The sequence below is a fragment of the Peromyscus californicus genome, unplaced genomic scaffold (assembly GCF_007827085.1).
Source record: "Peromyscus californicus insignis strain IS unplaced genomic scaffold, ASM782708v3 Scaffold_21__1_contigs__length_65335640, whole genome shotgun sequence".
Lineage (NCBI taxonomy): Eukaryota > Metazoa > Chordata > Mammalia > Rodentia > Cricetidae > Peromyscus > Peromyscus californicus.
This window is the reverse complement of record NW_026294514.1, coordinates 39,861,301-39,875,604: the sequence shown is the minus strand read 5'-3', so window position 1 is coordinate 39,875,604 and position 14,304 is coordinate 39,861,301.

Genomic DNA, 14,304 nt, shown 5'->3' with positions numbered 1-14,304 from the left:
ATGGATTAGGTTTTTGTTTTCATTTTGGCAGGTGTGCTGTCTACATGCTGAGTTTTATGGGCTGATTGATATTTCTGCCGTGGAATCTGTTCTGTTTCTAAGTTCTGGAGGCCTACTAAGGTATGGGGCCTTGTTACACTTGCTGCCTTTAGAATAAACATTAGATTGTGTTTTCTTTAACATATGCATGCAGTAGTAATTGGGTAGCACACTTGTTAATAAGTCATGTGTTAGGCAGGTAGCATGGCCTCTGAATAATGATAACGCAGTTTCTATATAGAGTTGGTTCCCACTGAATTCAAGAAGGTACTAAATTGTTTTGCATATTTTGTATTGTTCGAGCCCATGCTGATTAATTGCCTTAATGGTTTCCACCTCGATCTGCCTTTCTTCTGGACATCCATGCCCTTGAATAGGATGATAATAGATCACTGAGGGATCCTCTTGCTAGCTTCCTTTGAATAGCACAAAAATTAAGGGGTAGGGGAAAAGGAAGGTTCAGGAGAGAAATAGGGGTTATCTTAGGTGCCTTCAAAGAAAGCACTATCATTTTCTTTTCTTTTTTTTTAAATTCACACATGTATTGCATACATACATGGACACTTCCTCAACCCCAAGGGTTCTGGAATCAAGGCTTATAATGCTTTGGGGCTGTTCCCACTCTCAGAACATTGAGAGATACCCAAGATCTTATTGGGAGGCTGAGATACAAAGAATGAAGGGCTTCCATATTCCTTTGTTGAGTTCTCTGCTTAGAAATGGGAATTGAAATGGCCTTATCACCACCTTTCAAATTCTTTGCTGCAGTTGCAAGCCTTATTGTAAAATAGCATCTTGCTTGCTTTCTGGTGTTTTGAGAACAGATTTTTTCCCCCAAAGCATAGATCACCACTAATGGGAGGAAGAAATGAAATCTGCCTTTATTAATGAAGGTGTGATTCTTATTTATAGTCTCTGCCTTCGAGCCACATGACACTCTCACTATTGACTATTTCCCTCTTTCCTTGCATAGAACCTCTCTGATCTATCCTTCTGGAAAAGCATGGGTAAATATACCCAAATATACCCTCATTCTTATTGTATGTTGTAAATGGACTTTTCCCTGATCTGGCATTGCTCTGAGCAAACTGGATAGATGTGCTCTAGGTTGGAGTACAGTTTCTTCTTTTCAGAGTCAATAGGGAGCAGAGGTAGTACAGTTGTTATAGAGTAGGGAAAATCATTTAACCCTTCTTTATGTTTGTATGAGTAGCACGTGCCTCACAGAAACACGGGAGTACTGTGGAGAGAGCAGAGCTTTGGTTCAAAAGGTCCAGATCAGTTTTCTAACTCAGCTTGTGTTAGCTTGGAAAGATTGACATTAGAAATCTCCATGGGTGATACCCTCATCCCGTGTCAAACCAGCTAAGGATGCATTTTATGTGATGGTCCCAAGGAGAGTCAATGAAAATGGAATGATGTTCCACTGTATCTCTTGTGACCCAGTATCCTCCCATGGCACCTGCTCAGTAGTTCAGCAGTCTAGTTTCTCAGTGTCAACATCCAGCTAAAGTCCTACTGGAGAAGACCTTACTGTGCACCTATAAATGCTTCTGTCAGTTTATTCTATACAACCTGTGCAGGTCTCCTGGATTACTTGGCAACCCTTCTCTTTTCCTGGATGAGCATCTCTTCTTTTCATGCTTGTGATGTTTTACAATTGATTTCATCAAACTCTTTATGTTGTGAACTCTTGGCCCTGGGGTACCAATAAAAGACAAAAAGATGTAGTGGTGGGAATTCTCTCAAGTTCCTCTATTTCATGCTTATATTTACCCCCACCCTTTTTTTTTGTTGATAGGGCATTCCTGTTCAGCAATAGTCCTTAAGTTCTGGGTCTCTTCTCCTCTCACCTCTGTAGAGCATGCTCTATCACTTACTCTCTTTACTCTATGGTCACCACTCTTCTCTTCAACAGTGGTACCCAACTATGGCCACCCTAATGAAAGATGTCCTCCTCAGATTCTAGTTCCTCCCTGGAGAACAGTCTCTGTTCTCCTTCCCTTCTCCACCAAGCATCTCAGAGGAGCTCATTTCCTGGTCTGTTTTTCTATACTCTTGAATTAAAATTTGACTTCTATTCTACGTCTTCTTGGAAAGTAGTGTTTTCCCACTTAAATCATCCGTGAACTTGTCATGAAACTGAGTTGTCACTTCCGGGTGTTCACCTTGAGCACTTCTATCTGTTTAAAATAGTCTTCTCCCTCATTTCCTTTTTTATTTATTTATTTTTTCTTTTAGACAGGGTTTCTCTTGGAACCTTTCCTGGATCTCGCTCTGTTGACCAGGCAGGCCTTGAACTCACAGAGATCCTCCTGGCTCTGCCTCCTGAGTGCTGTTGGGATTAAAGGAATGTGCCACCACTGCCCGGCTCAGTTTTGAAATTTCTTACCCTTTCCACTGGTGCATACTCAGCATTCTTTCCAGTATCACTTCCCAGTTATAGCCTTATAATATGATATTGTCTATACATTTTGCCTGGGGATTTTGTCTCATCTTAGTTGTACACTGTTTTTCCAGATTAACACACCAACTTTCCTAGTTTCACCTAGGGATATTAAGCTTATAGGTAGGACTCCTCCAGTCCAACTCTTACACCATATCCAAAGCTTCTACCAATGTTTGTCCACCAAACCACCCACATGCCCCCTGTGCCTCTCACACTAAGTATGTGTATTTATACAACTCATTCTCTAGCATGAGTTTCTTCTCAATTATCTTTTGGAAGTAAGGGGCTCTAATTCTGACTCTGTTTGCAAAAGTCCATAACCAGCTGTTGACTTAGGATTGACTCAGGATCTTCCCTTATTCACGGACTGTGTGCCACTACCGTACTGAACCAGCTTCCAACTCCTATTTCTTTTACTTCATTATCTCTCTTCTCAGTCCTGCCAAGTATAGGTCACTGAAGTATTGCTGAACTTAGGCTGGGCCAGTCCTCTAGCTCATTCATTTTTAGCATTCAGATGAACAATTCTATAGCCAAACACAGAGGGAACATTGTATTCCATGATTAAAACTCAACATTTTACATTGCTTTATTGAGAAATTCTAGGAGAATCATAATCTGGTTCCTGTCTTATTTTATGGACTCAGAAATTTATTTTTTTTTATTCTTCCATCCTAAGATTTGTGATTCAGTGACTAAAGAGTTGAATATCCTGGAAATACACTCCCTTTCTGGCACATGCTTCTGAAAGAGTATTTCCTTCTTCCCATAGCACCTTTCTTTTTGCCTCCCCAAATCATCTTGATACTCTTTACTTCCCTCCCAAATGTTCCTAAGTAGCTTCCTCTAGGAAGTCTTTGCGGACACCCTCAGGTGCGATCTCTTGTCTCCTACAGATTACTGAATAATTGATAACCATAACTGTTGTCATCAATATTGTTTAATAGTTGGTAGCCATTGTTATTATTACTAGGCTGGAATCTTGAGCTAAAGTTTTATAATTTCAACATTATTATTATTATTATTATTATTATTATTATTATTATTATTATTATTTTCGAGACAGGGTTTCTCTGTAGCTTTGGAGCCTGTCCTGGACTAGCTCTGTAGCCCAGGCTGGCCTCAAACTCACAGAGATCCACCTGCCTCTGCCTCCCGAGTGCTGGGATTACAGGCGTGCGCCACCACCGCCCAGCAACATTCTTATAATGGGCTATATCAGTGCTATGCTTGCTTATTCACATACCATCTTTAAAAGAAAAACCTTGCTAGCCATGTGGTGTTGGTGCACGCCTTCAATCCCAGCACTCAGGAAGCTGAGGCAGGCGGATCTCTGTGAATTTGAGGCCAGCCTGGGCTTCAGAGTGAGTTCCAGGAAAGGTTCCAAAGCTACACAGAAAAACCCTGTCTAAACAACAACAACAAAAAAAATCCTTGCTATAATCAGTGTATAATTATTTACATTTAACCATGATGATGCCTTTAGGACTCTTGCAGATGACAAAACTCACAGATGTTCAAATACCTCCCACAAAATGATATAATATTTGCATGTTGCCTACACATATCCTACTATATACTTTAAATCATCACTGGATGGTGTATTATAGTCAATACAATAAAATTCTATATAAATAATTGTAATGATTCATTGATTAGAGAACAAAATACATAGACCTGTGCATGTATTCAGATACATTGTCTTCTGAGTACTTGGTACATATTGGCTGAATCTTAGGCTACAAAACTTGAGGGGTGTGGCAGATCAACAATTTATGTGTCAAGAGATTTTCAGTCATTCACCTATTTAGTACCTTAGATGTTGAGTGCTAATCTTAAGAACAAAGGACTGTCTTTAAAATATTAAGATCTTTACAATAAATTCATATCCAGAGTCACTGACATGCTATGAAGACTGAAGATGTGCACTCACCTGGATGCATGTGCTAAGCAGTTGGAGCTGCTGTAATATCTAGGGACCCTATGATGATGGAAATTCCTCTTTGATGATTACAGACAGCAGTATTGAAAGAGAAAGTGGGAGGTACATGCTAGTTAAGCCCCAAAGGCTAGAATTCCTCCAATGTCTTCTAAGCCTAACATTCATCAAACTTTAAACAATGTGTTGCTTGTTGGTGTACATATATTAGGTGATTTTATCAATATGAAGCATGTTTTCACTATTTTTTTAGGTCAAAAAGATGTGAATTTTAAATTTTACCTAAAATTGCTATCCTTTCTAAGAGAGATGAAAGTTAAACTCTTTGTTCAATTAATATTATGTATGCTTTTGAAGTTGTCAGGTGTATAAATATGCAAATGAGAGGAGTCATTGCACATTAGTGGCATATACACTCTTAGTTCTGGAGGATGAGCATAAATGGAAAAGCTAATTATCACTGCCAGTTGGAGCTGCATGTGGTGTTGACAGCATGTAAGGTACCTTACAGAGCATAGTAAGAATACAATATTGGGTCTGAATGAAGACAGGCCATTTCTACAAGTTGATTTTTATTTGATCACTTAAATAGGTCACTACACTTCCTTAAAAAGTGTTAATATTTATTTATTTTAATTATGAGTATATGTATGTATCTGTGTGTGGTTATGTGCATATGAATGCAGGCGCCCAAGAAGGCTAGACGGGCATTATACACTTTTAATCATTAACTCATCTCTCTAGCCTCCTAAGAACTGTTTGAAAGACTAATTCTTTCCATTGTTTTAGCATTATTAGTATCAGGTAATAGATACAACCACTGTATGACATCGGACTAGTCTTTAGTGTTAGCTCATGTAAAAACATAGGCAATTATAACAGAAGAGACTTTATAAATAGAAATATTTATAATATTTATAAATAGAAATATTTGACCAATTTGATAGGTTGTGGGAATTCACTGCTTGAACTACAGCTGAAACAAGATTTGATGGTGGCTCTAAGATGGATGATCACATCTGGTCTTCTGCTAGTTTCTAGTGTTTCAGTTACTATGGTTATTCTTTGCTTCATCACTCTTACCATAGGACCTAAAAGATACACATGTATGTTAAAAGAACTGCAGACAGGGTCAGAGAAAGCTCATTGTCAATAGGATCAGTGGCCGGAGAACAGAAGGTTCCCGAGAAGCAGGTGACTTGGGGTGATGTGAATATACTCACCAGGTGGAGAACAGTCTAGCAAGTGGAAAATAGGTTATGAAGGTTGTCCTTAGTAAAGTTACAATTTGTGTTCTGAATTAAGGCTTTTTGGTATCGAAGGGACTTAGTAATCACGTTTGACCAAAAACAAACAAAAAAATGGTAGCTCCATTCATCTAATGTGCTCCAGTGCCTGAGTGGTTTGAAGGCTGGCATGGCATGAACAAGTACACATTCTCCAAGGTTACTTCTGGGGGTGGTGGTGTGGTAGATAATTAGGATAAGAAAAAATGAGGACACACAAAGATCACTTAAATGAGGAATAGTTTTGGGAAAATTTCAGGGTGTGTGGCAGCAATGTTGATGATAGTTTATACCAAAGACTATATGAAGATCAAAGAGGAGAGCATAGGATCAGCTTTGGAGGATTAAATCTGATATGACTGTGGGACACAGTTTAATGAAACACCTTGTAGTTCAGTGGAGAAAGAGATCTATAGGTACCCAGAGGAAAAGTCAAGTTAGAATGGACACACAAGCCATGACTCTACTGACTAAACCATTTGACTTCAATAGAAAATGTGTGTGTGTGTGTGTGTGTGTGTGTGTGTGTGTGTGTGTGTGTGTGTGTGTTGTACATGCACATCTGTACATGAGTGGAGTCCAGAGGAGGAAGTCAGGTGTCCTATATTAATCTCTGCCTTATTACTTTGAGACAGAATCTTTCGTCTGAATTTGGAGGCCAGGTGGCATCTAGGAAGCTCTTGTTTCTGCTTCTCACAGTACTGAGATTGTAGGCACACATAGCCATGTGCTACTTTTTACTGTGTGCTAGGAACAGAAAGCAGGTCCCAAGCTTGTATAGCAATGCTCCTCCCCTGTACTAGTCAGGGTTCTCTAGAGAAACAGAACTGATAGAATGAATGTTTCATCTGATAGAATGAATCTTTCATCTATCTGACATCTATCATCTGTATCTTGAGTTTTCCTGCCTGGCCCACAGTCAGGACAAATCTCTCTCACCTGCCAGTCCCACAGCCTCTCAGACCCAACCAAGTAAACACAGAGACTTATATTGGTTATAAACTGTATGGCCGTGGCAGGCTTCTTGCTAACTGTTCTTACAACTTAAATTAATCCATTTCTATAAATCTATACCTTGCCACGTGGCTTGTGGCTTACCGGCATCTTCACATGCTGTTTCTCATCGTAGCGGCTGGCAGTGTCTCTCTGACTCAGCCTTCCACTTCCCAGCTTTATTCTTCTCCTTGTCCCACCTACACTTCCTGCCTAGCCAATGGCCAATCAGTGTTTTATTTATTGACTAATTAGCAACACATTTGCCATACAGAACATCCCACAGCAATCATCTATCTTATCTATCTATCTATCTATCTATCTATCTATCTATCTATCTATCTATCATTAATCATCTATCTATCTATCTTCATCATCATCTATCTATATCTATATCTTACATCTATCTCTCATCAATCATCTATCATCTATCTATCTGTCTGTCTATCTATCTACCTACCTGTCTACCCTGCCTACCTACCTACTTATCTAAATGGGATTTATTAGAGTGGCTTATAGGTTGTGATCCAACTATTCCAACAATGGCTGTCTCCAGACTCAATCCAAGAATCCAATGGTTCTTTGGTCCACAAGGCTGGATGTCTCAGGTGGTATTTGGTATATACTGGAATACAGAAGAAGTAGGATCTAAAAACTGTGAAGCAATAAACTTGCCAGTGAGAGTGAGGCCAAGCAGGAAGAAAGCAGGTACTTCCTTCTTCCATGTCTATTATGTAGGTTTCCACCAGATGGTGTGGCACAGATTTAAGGTGGATCTTCCCACCTTAAATGATTCAATCAAGAAAAATCCCTCACAGGTGTACCCATATGTGGTGATATTTTGTTTGTGCTCTTACAAATAAAGTTTGCCTGGAGATCAGAGTGTGGAGCTTGCCATTAGAAGCTAGACAATTATGGCACACACCTTTAATCCCAGCACTTAAGAGGAGGAAATAGGAAGTGATATGGCTGGGCAGAGAGAGGAAGTGATAAGGCAGGGTGGAGACAAGAGCATGGCTTCCTTTTCAGACTGAGGATTCCTAGAGGTAGGAAGTCTCTCTAGTGGCTGGCTGCTCTGCTTCTGTGATCTTTCAGTTTTCACCCTGATATCTGACTCTGGGTTTTTATTATTAAGTCCAATTAGAATTTTCACTACACCTAGCAGCTTGAGTTTTAGTTAATTCTAGATGTAGTCAAGTTGACAACCAAGAATAGCCATCACATAACCTATAAACCATCTACCCTGCCCCTGGAATATTTCTTATCAAGTCTTGCTTCTTCTTTGAATCCTTAGAAGAGTCTCCTTAGTTCATCTTTGTGTTATCGATTCAATCTTTTTTCAATCTTTTTTTTTTTTTTGAACTTTTGACAACTTTTATTTAGGTCACAATGTATTTCTCCCCTTTTAATCAGAAAAAAAAATGTTTCTGTAAACAAAGCCTCAAATTTTATACAACCAGCTAAATCTTGAAACCATGAAATAATAAACGTAACAAACCAATGATCAGTTATCAAATGTGCATTATCCTGTGGTGTTTTCAGTCAGTCCTACCATTTAAGTTTCTGCTCTGCAGCTGTTGTATTCTTTTTTATAGCAAATGTTTTTTTCTAGCTACCTGGTTGGAGAGTCTTTGTTTTCAGGACTATATTTCAACACAATTGCACAGGTTGTTTCCAAAACGATCACATGCAGACTCAGGATTGGGTCATCTCCTCAGAAAGATATTGAATTTTACTATTTGCTGTATGATGTGGAAGGGTACAATGTACACTTTACATGTCTTTGTGTCATTTTCTTCAGTATCCCTAAGGCACCTTTCAGAGCATTTCCACAAAACAACCTAACTAAGAAACACTATTATAAGCTGAAACATGCAGATAGACATCCATTTACTCCCCCAAGTTAGTAAGTCACTACTGTACTCTCAAGGTTCTAACAAGTGAAGGTCCAGTAGGCAACATGTGTTGTGGCGCTGACATAGTCATGTTGATTTTGACAGTCATGAGATGTGTGACAGTTTGTTATATGACTCTAAATTGATATAATATCAGTTTTCCTTAATTGTCCCTTTGTTTCTATTTTTAACCTGTGTTTTCCATGAAGCTCAAGACTTTATATTGCTAGAATCCATCCCACATCGATGCTCGCTGACTTCACTACTTCATTTAGGACAGTAAAAGCTTAGAGAGGGACTAACCTCAGGGCCTCTGAGAGAGACTTCTCTAGAATAATTACACAAATATCCATTCAATTTCATTGAACATGTATCCCTCTACTGGACACATGAACGCTAAGGATGTTTTTCTTTTCATCTTATTTTCTGCATCAGTGTTTGGGAAATGACACCAATCTGCAAAACCTGCTCAGAGGTCAGTAACCCAGATGAGGCTTTCAAACTTTGGGTCTGGAACACAACATGCCCCGCCCACCTAAAAAAAAAAAGCACTGGATGTTCACGTGTGAGATTGAATTTTGAGCTCAAAGACAATTCGACTTGAGATGCCATTGCCATGACATGGAGCAAATGTGTCATTTTCTTCTTTAAATTTGTTTTGAACAGGGCATGACTCCATTTTTAAAATATTTCCTTGGCAGTAGCCTTTCCACTTTGAGGAGTTCAAACTTAATTAGTGAACAGAATTTTTAAGCGACACTGCAAGTTTGAACATGCAGCTCTGCGTGGACATTTTCAGTAGATCCAGGCCTCCTTATGATGAAATCCAAGCCCTTTGGCATGCCATAGAAGGTAAACTATGACAAAGCCTGGGCCTCTCTCTTCAACTTCTCCCACCTCTCTCTCTCCCACAGATCTTTGGTTTGTCAAATAGACTTTATTACTTGTCTTTCCCCCAGCGGTCTCTATCTCTCATTCTGGATTACGCCGACTCCATCATCCTTGACTGTGTTTACCCTCATCTTGTCCTTTAAGATTCCTGCACAGTATCACTTCCTCTGAGAACACATCTGTCTCCCAAGGCTGAATTCATGCACTTGCTGGAGTCTGTGAGGGGATATAGAGAAGTGATTGGGTCTGATTGTTCTTTACCGTGTTTTTATGTTAGTGACTAGAACTACCACCTAGAGACACATTCTTGCCCTCTATGGGCTCCAGTTTCTTATCAGTAAGTCAAGGAGTGTTCCAGAAACAATGCAGCACTTCTCATTACATGATACAACTGAAAGATGGATGATTATGTTTGCAAGGAAGTGTGTGTGTGTGTGTGTGTGTGTGTGTGTGTGTGTGTGTGTGTGTGTGTTCTATATGCAGGTGCATATGTGTGTGCACGTGTGTGTGTGGTGATCAGAGACAACCTCAGGTGTGACGCTTCAGGCACTATTCACCATTTATACATTGATACAGAACCTCTCAATGGCCTAGAACTTGCCTAGAACTGGCCAGTGAGGCTCCAGGCCCTAGTCTGCCGTCACTACTTCCTCAATGCTGAGATTGTAAGCACGTGCCACTTTTTTAAAACATGAGTTCTCGGGGTTAAACTTGGGTCCTCGTGTGTTCAAGGCAAGCTTTTATCTGACAGCTGTCCCTCCAGCCCTACAGGGTCTTCATAAACTGTTTACCTCTATCAAAAGAGAGCAGGTAACCTAGTGTTCTGCATCTCTCTCAACACATTACAACCCTAGGTTTCACGGATTCTGAAGTTTCAAAGAACACTGCCTGATTCTAGATCAGAGACTTCAGAGGTAAAAGACACTGGGAGGGGACAGAGTTTTTTAAAGATTAAGCTACTGCCTTTGCTTTCAGCAAGGAATCCACAGCTCTCTGACACAAAAAGTGGTTAAGCTGGGCAGCCCCTCTGGGAACACAGCTGTTTAAATTATATAACTCATTCAAGAGGAAAAATAATCACAGACAAATAAAACAATGGGAAAATGACACCCAGAAGAACCTGTAGCAAAAAGACAGATTTGTAAAGGAGGTCAAGGAACCACCACCAAGGGCATTTCAGTGTGTTTTCTACGGCTCCATGAAAGCAGACTTCAAACACCAGCTTATCATCCCCGCATTTCCAGGGCTTGTTTGGATTCTATGCTTGGGGTCTCAGTCGATGCTTTGGCTGAGCCTGTGATCTCATCCACCACAGCCCCTCTCAGGAACATATGTGTATGGGGAGAGCTCCTTTCTTACAGATATTGGGCACATGATGTGGGTTTTATCTCAGGGCTGCTGAAGGAGGTTGCTTCTGCTGCTTTGAGTCTGGGTTCAAAAAAAAATTCTGAACCCATCTTTAAGGGCTGAGTAGATGAGGTGAGGGGTAGTGGAGCAGTCCACCTTTTGATAAACTCAGCCAACCATCAAGGACCTTAATTACATCTGAAAAATTCACCTAAGCGTACATAATCACGGGTATCTTGTCCTGGCACGTTTACTACCGTCTCTTGGGAGCAGGTCATGGATTCTATCCATTTTCATGGCAGAGGGCTGACCCACTGGGCATGCTGCAGGATATGTTTATCACATCTGGAGACAGAATTTCTGGCTCTATTCATAAAACATCAATGGGCTGTACCAGGCACGGTGTTAGGGATGGGTTTGTTGAGATCAGCAGGTCACCTTTTCTGTCTTGACTTTCAGACAACAGTTAACTTCTCTTTGCTCTTTAAAGCATTAAAAAAAAAAAAAGTCAGAAAAAAGGTTGGGTCCGAGAAAACCTGAATATGTACTTTGATGCTTAAACTGACGCATTCTTTTCATTTCTTCTAGGGTTGATGCTGGGAAAGTCAGGGCAGGGGGAGAAAGATAAAAGAAAGCGAAATAGGAGCTGAGCGATTGGCGTCTCTGTAACTAAAATTTGGAAGCAGGTCTTATGCTCTGCTGTCTCCCTAAGCCAATGGCATTTTCAGACTCTAAATTGCAAGGTTAGCATTTCCCCAAAAAATAACCTTCGAGAACACTCAAGATAATTCCTCAAAGGCCAAGGACCTAAAATATCTTCCGCGTGTTCTTCCATCTCTGTTCCCCAAGCAATCAGAGATCATTCTTCCGCAGCGGGAAGAGTGTTTTTCTTTGTCACCACTTTGCAGGCACTACAAGCGCAACACAGCTGTGCCAACACTTGGCCTCTGGATCCACCCGACTTCCTGCCTGGGCGGCGCTCAGCGCACCAGTGCTCTACAATTGAGAGAATTGGCTTCAATTGGTGGAATTTGCAGCGATGTGTCCCTTGAGTGTCCTTGTCCGAAATGATTTTTCTCCTCCGATACCCTTTCTGAGTCAGCTCCTTCTCGACTTGAAATGGATGATGATGCAGAGTAAGGAGGCGTGATGGCGGAAACGTCATACAGTCACAAGCCACATGGGAACTGTGTGAGGCCAGACACCGACTTCCTGGGCTTTAGAATTTCTGGGTTCTTTCCCAAGCCCTGAAGCCCCTTCCAATTTAAAAATCAACCACAATGTCAAGGGCAAAACCAGTACTTTCCAGATTCCTCTTTCCCTGGTTAACCCTTGCTCCCTAAGACAGCAAAGGAAATTTCAACAGTCTGAGTTCTCTATTATATTGGAAAGGATACTAGGATTCGAACTCTCCTCATTGTGTAACTTCATGTAGTTCCTTTTCCATTCAGAACCTCTTGTGGACTGTGAGTACAGTCTCATTGCATCTGTGTGGAAGCTCCTGATGTTCTCAGGCAGCAAGTTCACTCCTACCCCTTTCCTTTGCTGGACCCTTAAATGCCCTTTCTCTTAAGACCTCTATTTCCCCCAAATCCACCATTTATCTCTAGTCTCTAGCTAGTGCTTATCCTGTTGGATTGTAATGATCTGCTTTTTGTTTGTTTGTTTGCTTGCTTGTCCTTAAATACACTAAGAAACGAAACCATTTTTTATTTTTTATACCTCAATCCTAACAAGACATAGGGCCTTGATATAACAATAAAAGCCATCGATAATGATGAATAATGTTGAGGAGATGGGGAAGGTGGCCCACAAATGATAATTAACATCAAAAGTAGTAGTGGGGATGGCCAACGAGATAGAAAGAAAATTCTTAATCTTACACAAAATAGTTCTCTTTAGATATGAAAAATACACACAAATACATATAATAGCATGTAGTTTCTCTCTGAGGGTTGATCTTATAAACTCTACAGACTGATAAATATCATGTTCAGAAAAATCAGATCCCGAAAGCCTTGTCTTTCGCTAGTGGTAACCGCAGGATCTTGATGTACTTTTTAGATATGGGACAGATCTTACTGTCTTACCAGGTGCTCACTGAGACTTCTTAAGGACAAGGGTTCACTCAGTAGGTATGGACATTACTCCTAATGATCACTTTACAACAGACAAGGACAAAAACCAAGCTGAATCAGGTTTTATACAAAGGGACAGAGATGATGACATCTTTGTGGCCTGACAAGGCTTTGGAAAGTGGTCTGTAACTTGTTCCTTGCCAGTGTAGAAACCCCCTCTGCTTTACCGCTGATGTAAGACTTTCTAGCTTTGACTTAAGGTATTATGGCCCCAAGGAGCTTAGGATTTCATAACAAATAATTCTGATTAGAAATGTACTCTTGTTCTCGTTTGGCTGAATCGTACCCACCTACAACTTCTGTGCATTGGGTATGGTTCTGAATTCCTATGTAGAATAAAGCACATATAAAAGAAATATGAACCAGAGACAAATTGATGGCCTCTTGAATGCAGACCAAAGACTAAAACTATCCTCAAGGACTGAGAGGTCGTTGAAGACTTCAGACCAGGAAAGGGATGTGAGCAGATATGAGTGTTTATGAGAGCTCTTGGCTCTGCAGGGCATACACTAGAAAAGTGAGAAGAGGAAAAAAGATGAGTTCAGAGACTATAACAGTTATAGAACAGTAGTAGTGAGTGCATGTGTTACTGGACTCCTGTGGCTTGCTTCTGTGTATGCTTTGACATGTGACGCCAAAGGCCATGTGAACTAGGGCTATACTCACAGACATAAAGAAGAAAGGGTAGATTTGATGGCATGTTTAGGGCCACACAGGATAGGATCTGATGGCTAAACTTACATAGAATATAAAGAAGGAAATAGGTTTCTATCTAGGCCAGGTTTTCAAAACAAATAGCCAACGAGGACTGTTTTCTCAGTGGGGACTTGACAGGAAGTAGTTCAAACAGAATCCCTGAGAAAAAATTAAGTACTTCTGGTAAAAATGAGGGCAGGAGTAAGGGGAGCCAATGGAGCATGGCATGCTTTCTGGAGAATTTAACATGCCAGTGCCAGAGGGGGTATGGCAAGGGCCTGGTTTCTTGAGTCAGTGCCAGCACTAGCCCACATATCTAGGTCTGAAGACACTTTAGTAAATGTATAGAATCAGCCCATAATCTCAGGAAGGAAGGCAGATATGGAGGGAAGTGAGCACCCTACTTCCCATCCCTGTCTACTGCCAGTCAATGATGGATATCAACCAGAGGCCAAATGGGAAGGAGGTCCATTACCTAGACCAGTGTGATGGTTTAAAAGAAAATGGCCTCCAAAGGGCATGGCACTCTTAGGAGGTGTGGCCTTATTGGAGGAAGTACGTCACTGTGGGGGAGGGCTTTGAGATCTCTTCTGCTCAAGCTGCCCTCAGCGTAACTGTCAGTTGACTTCCT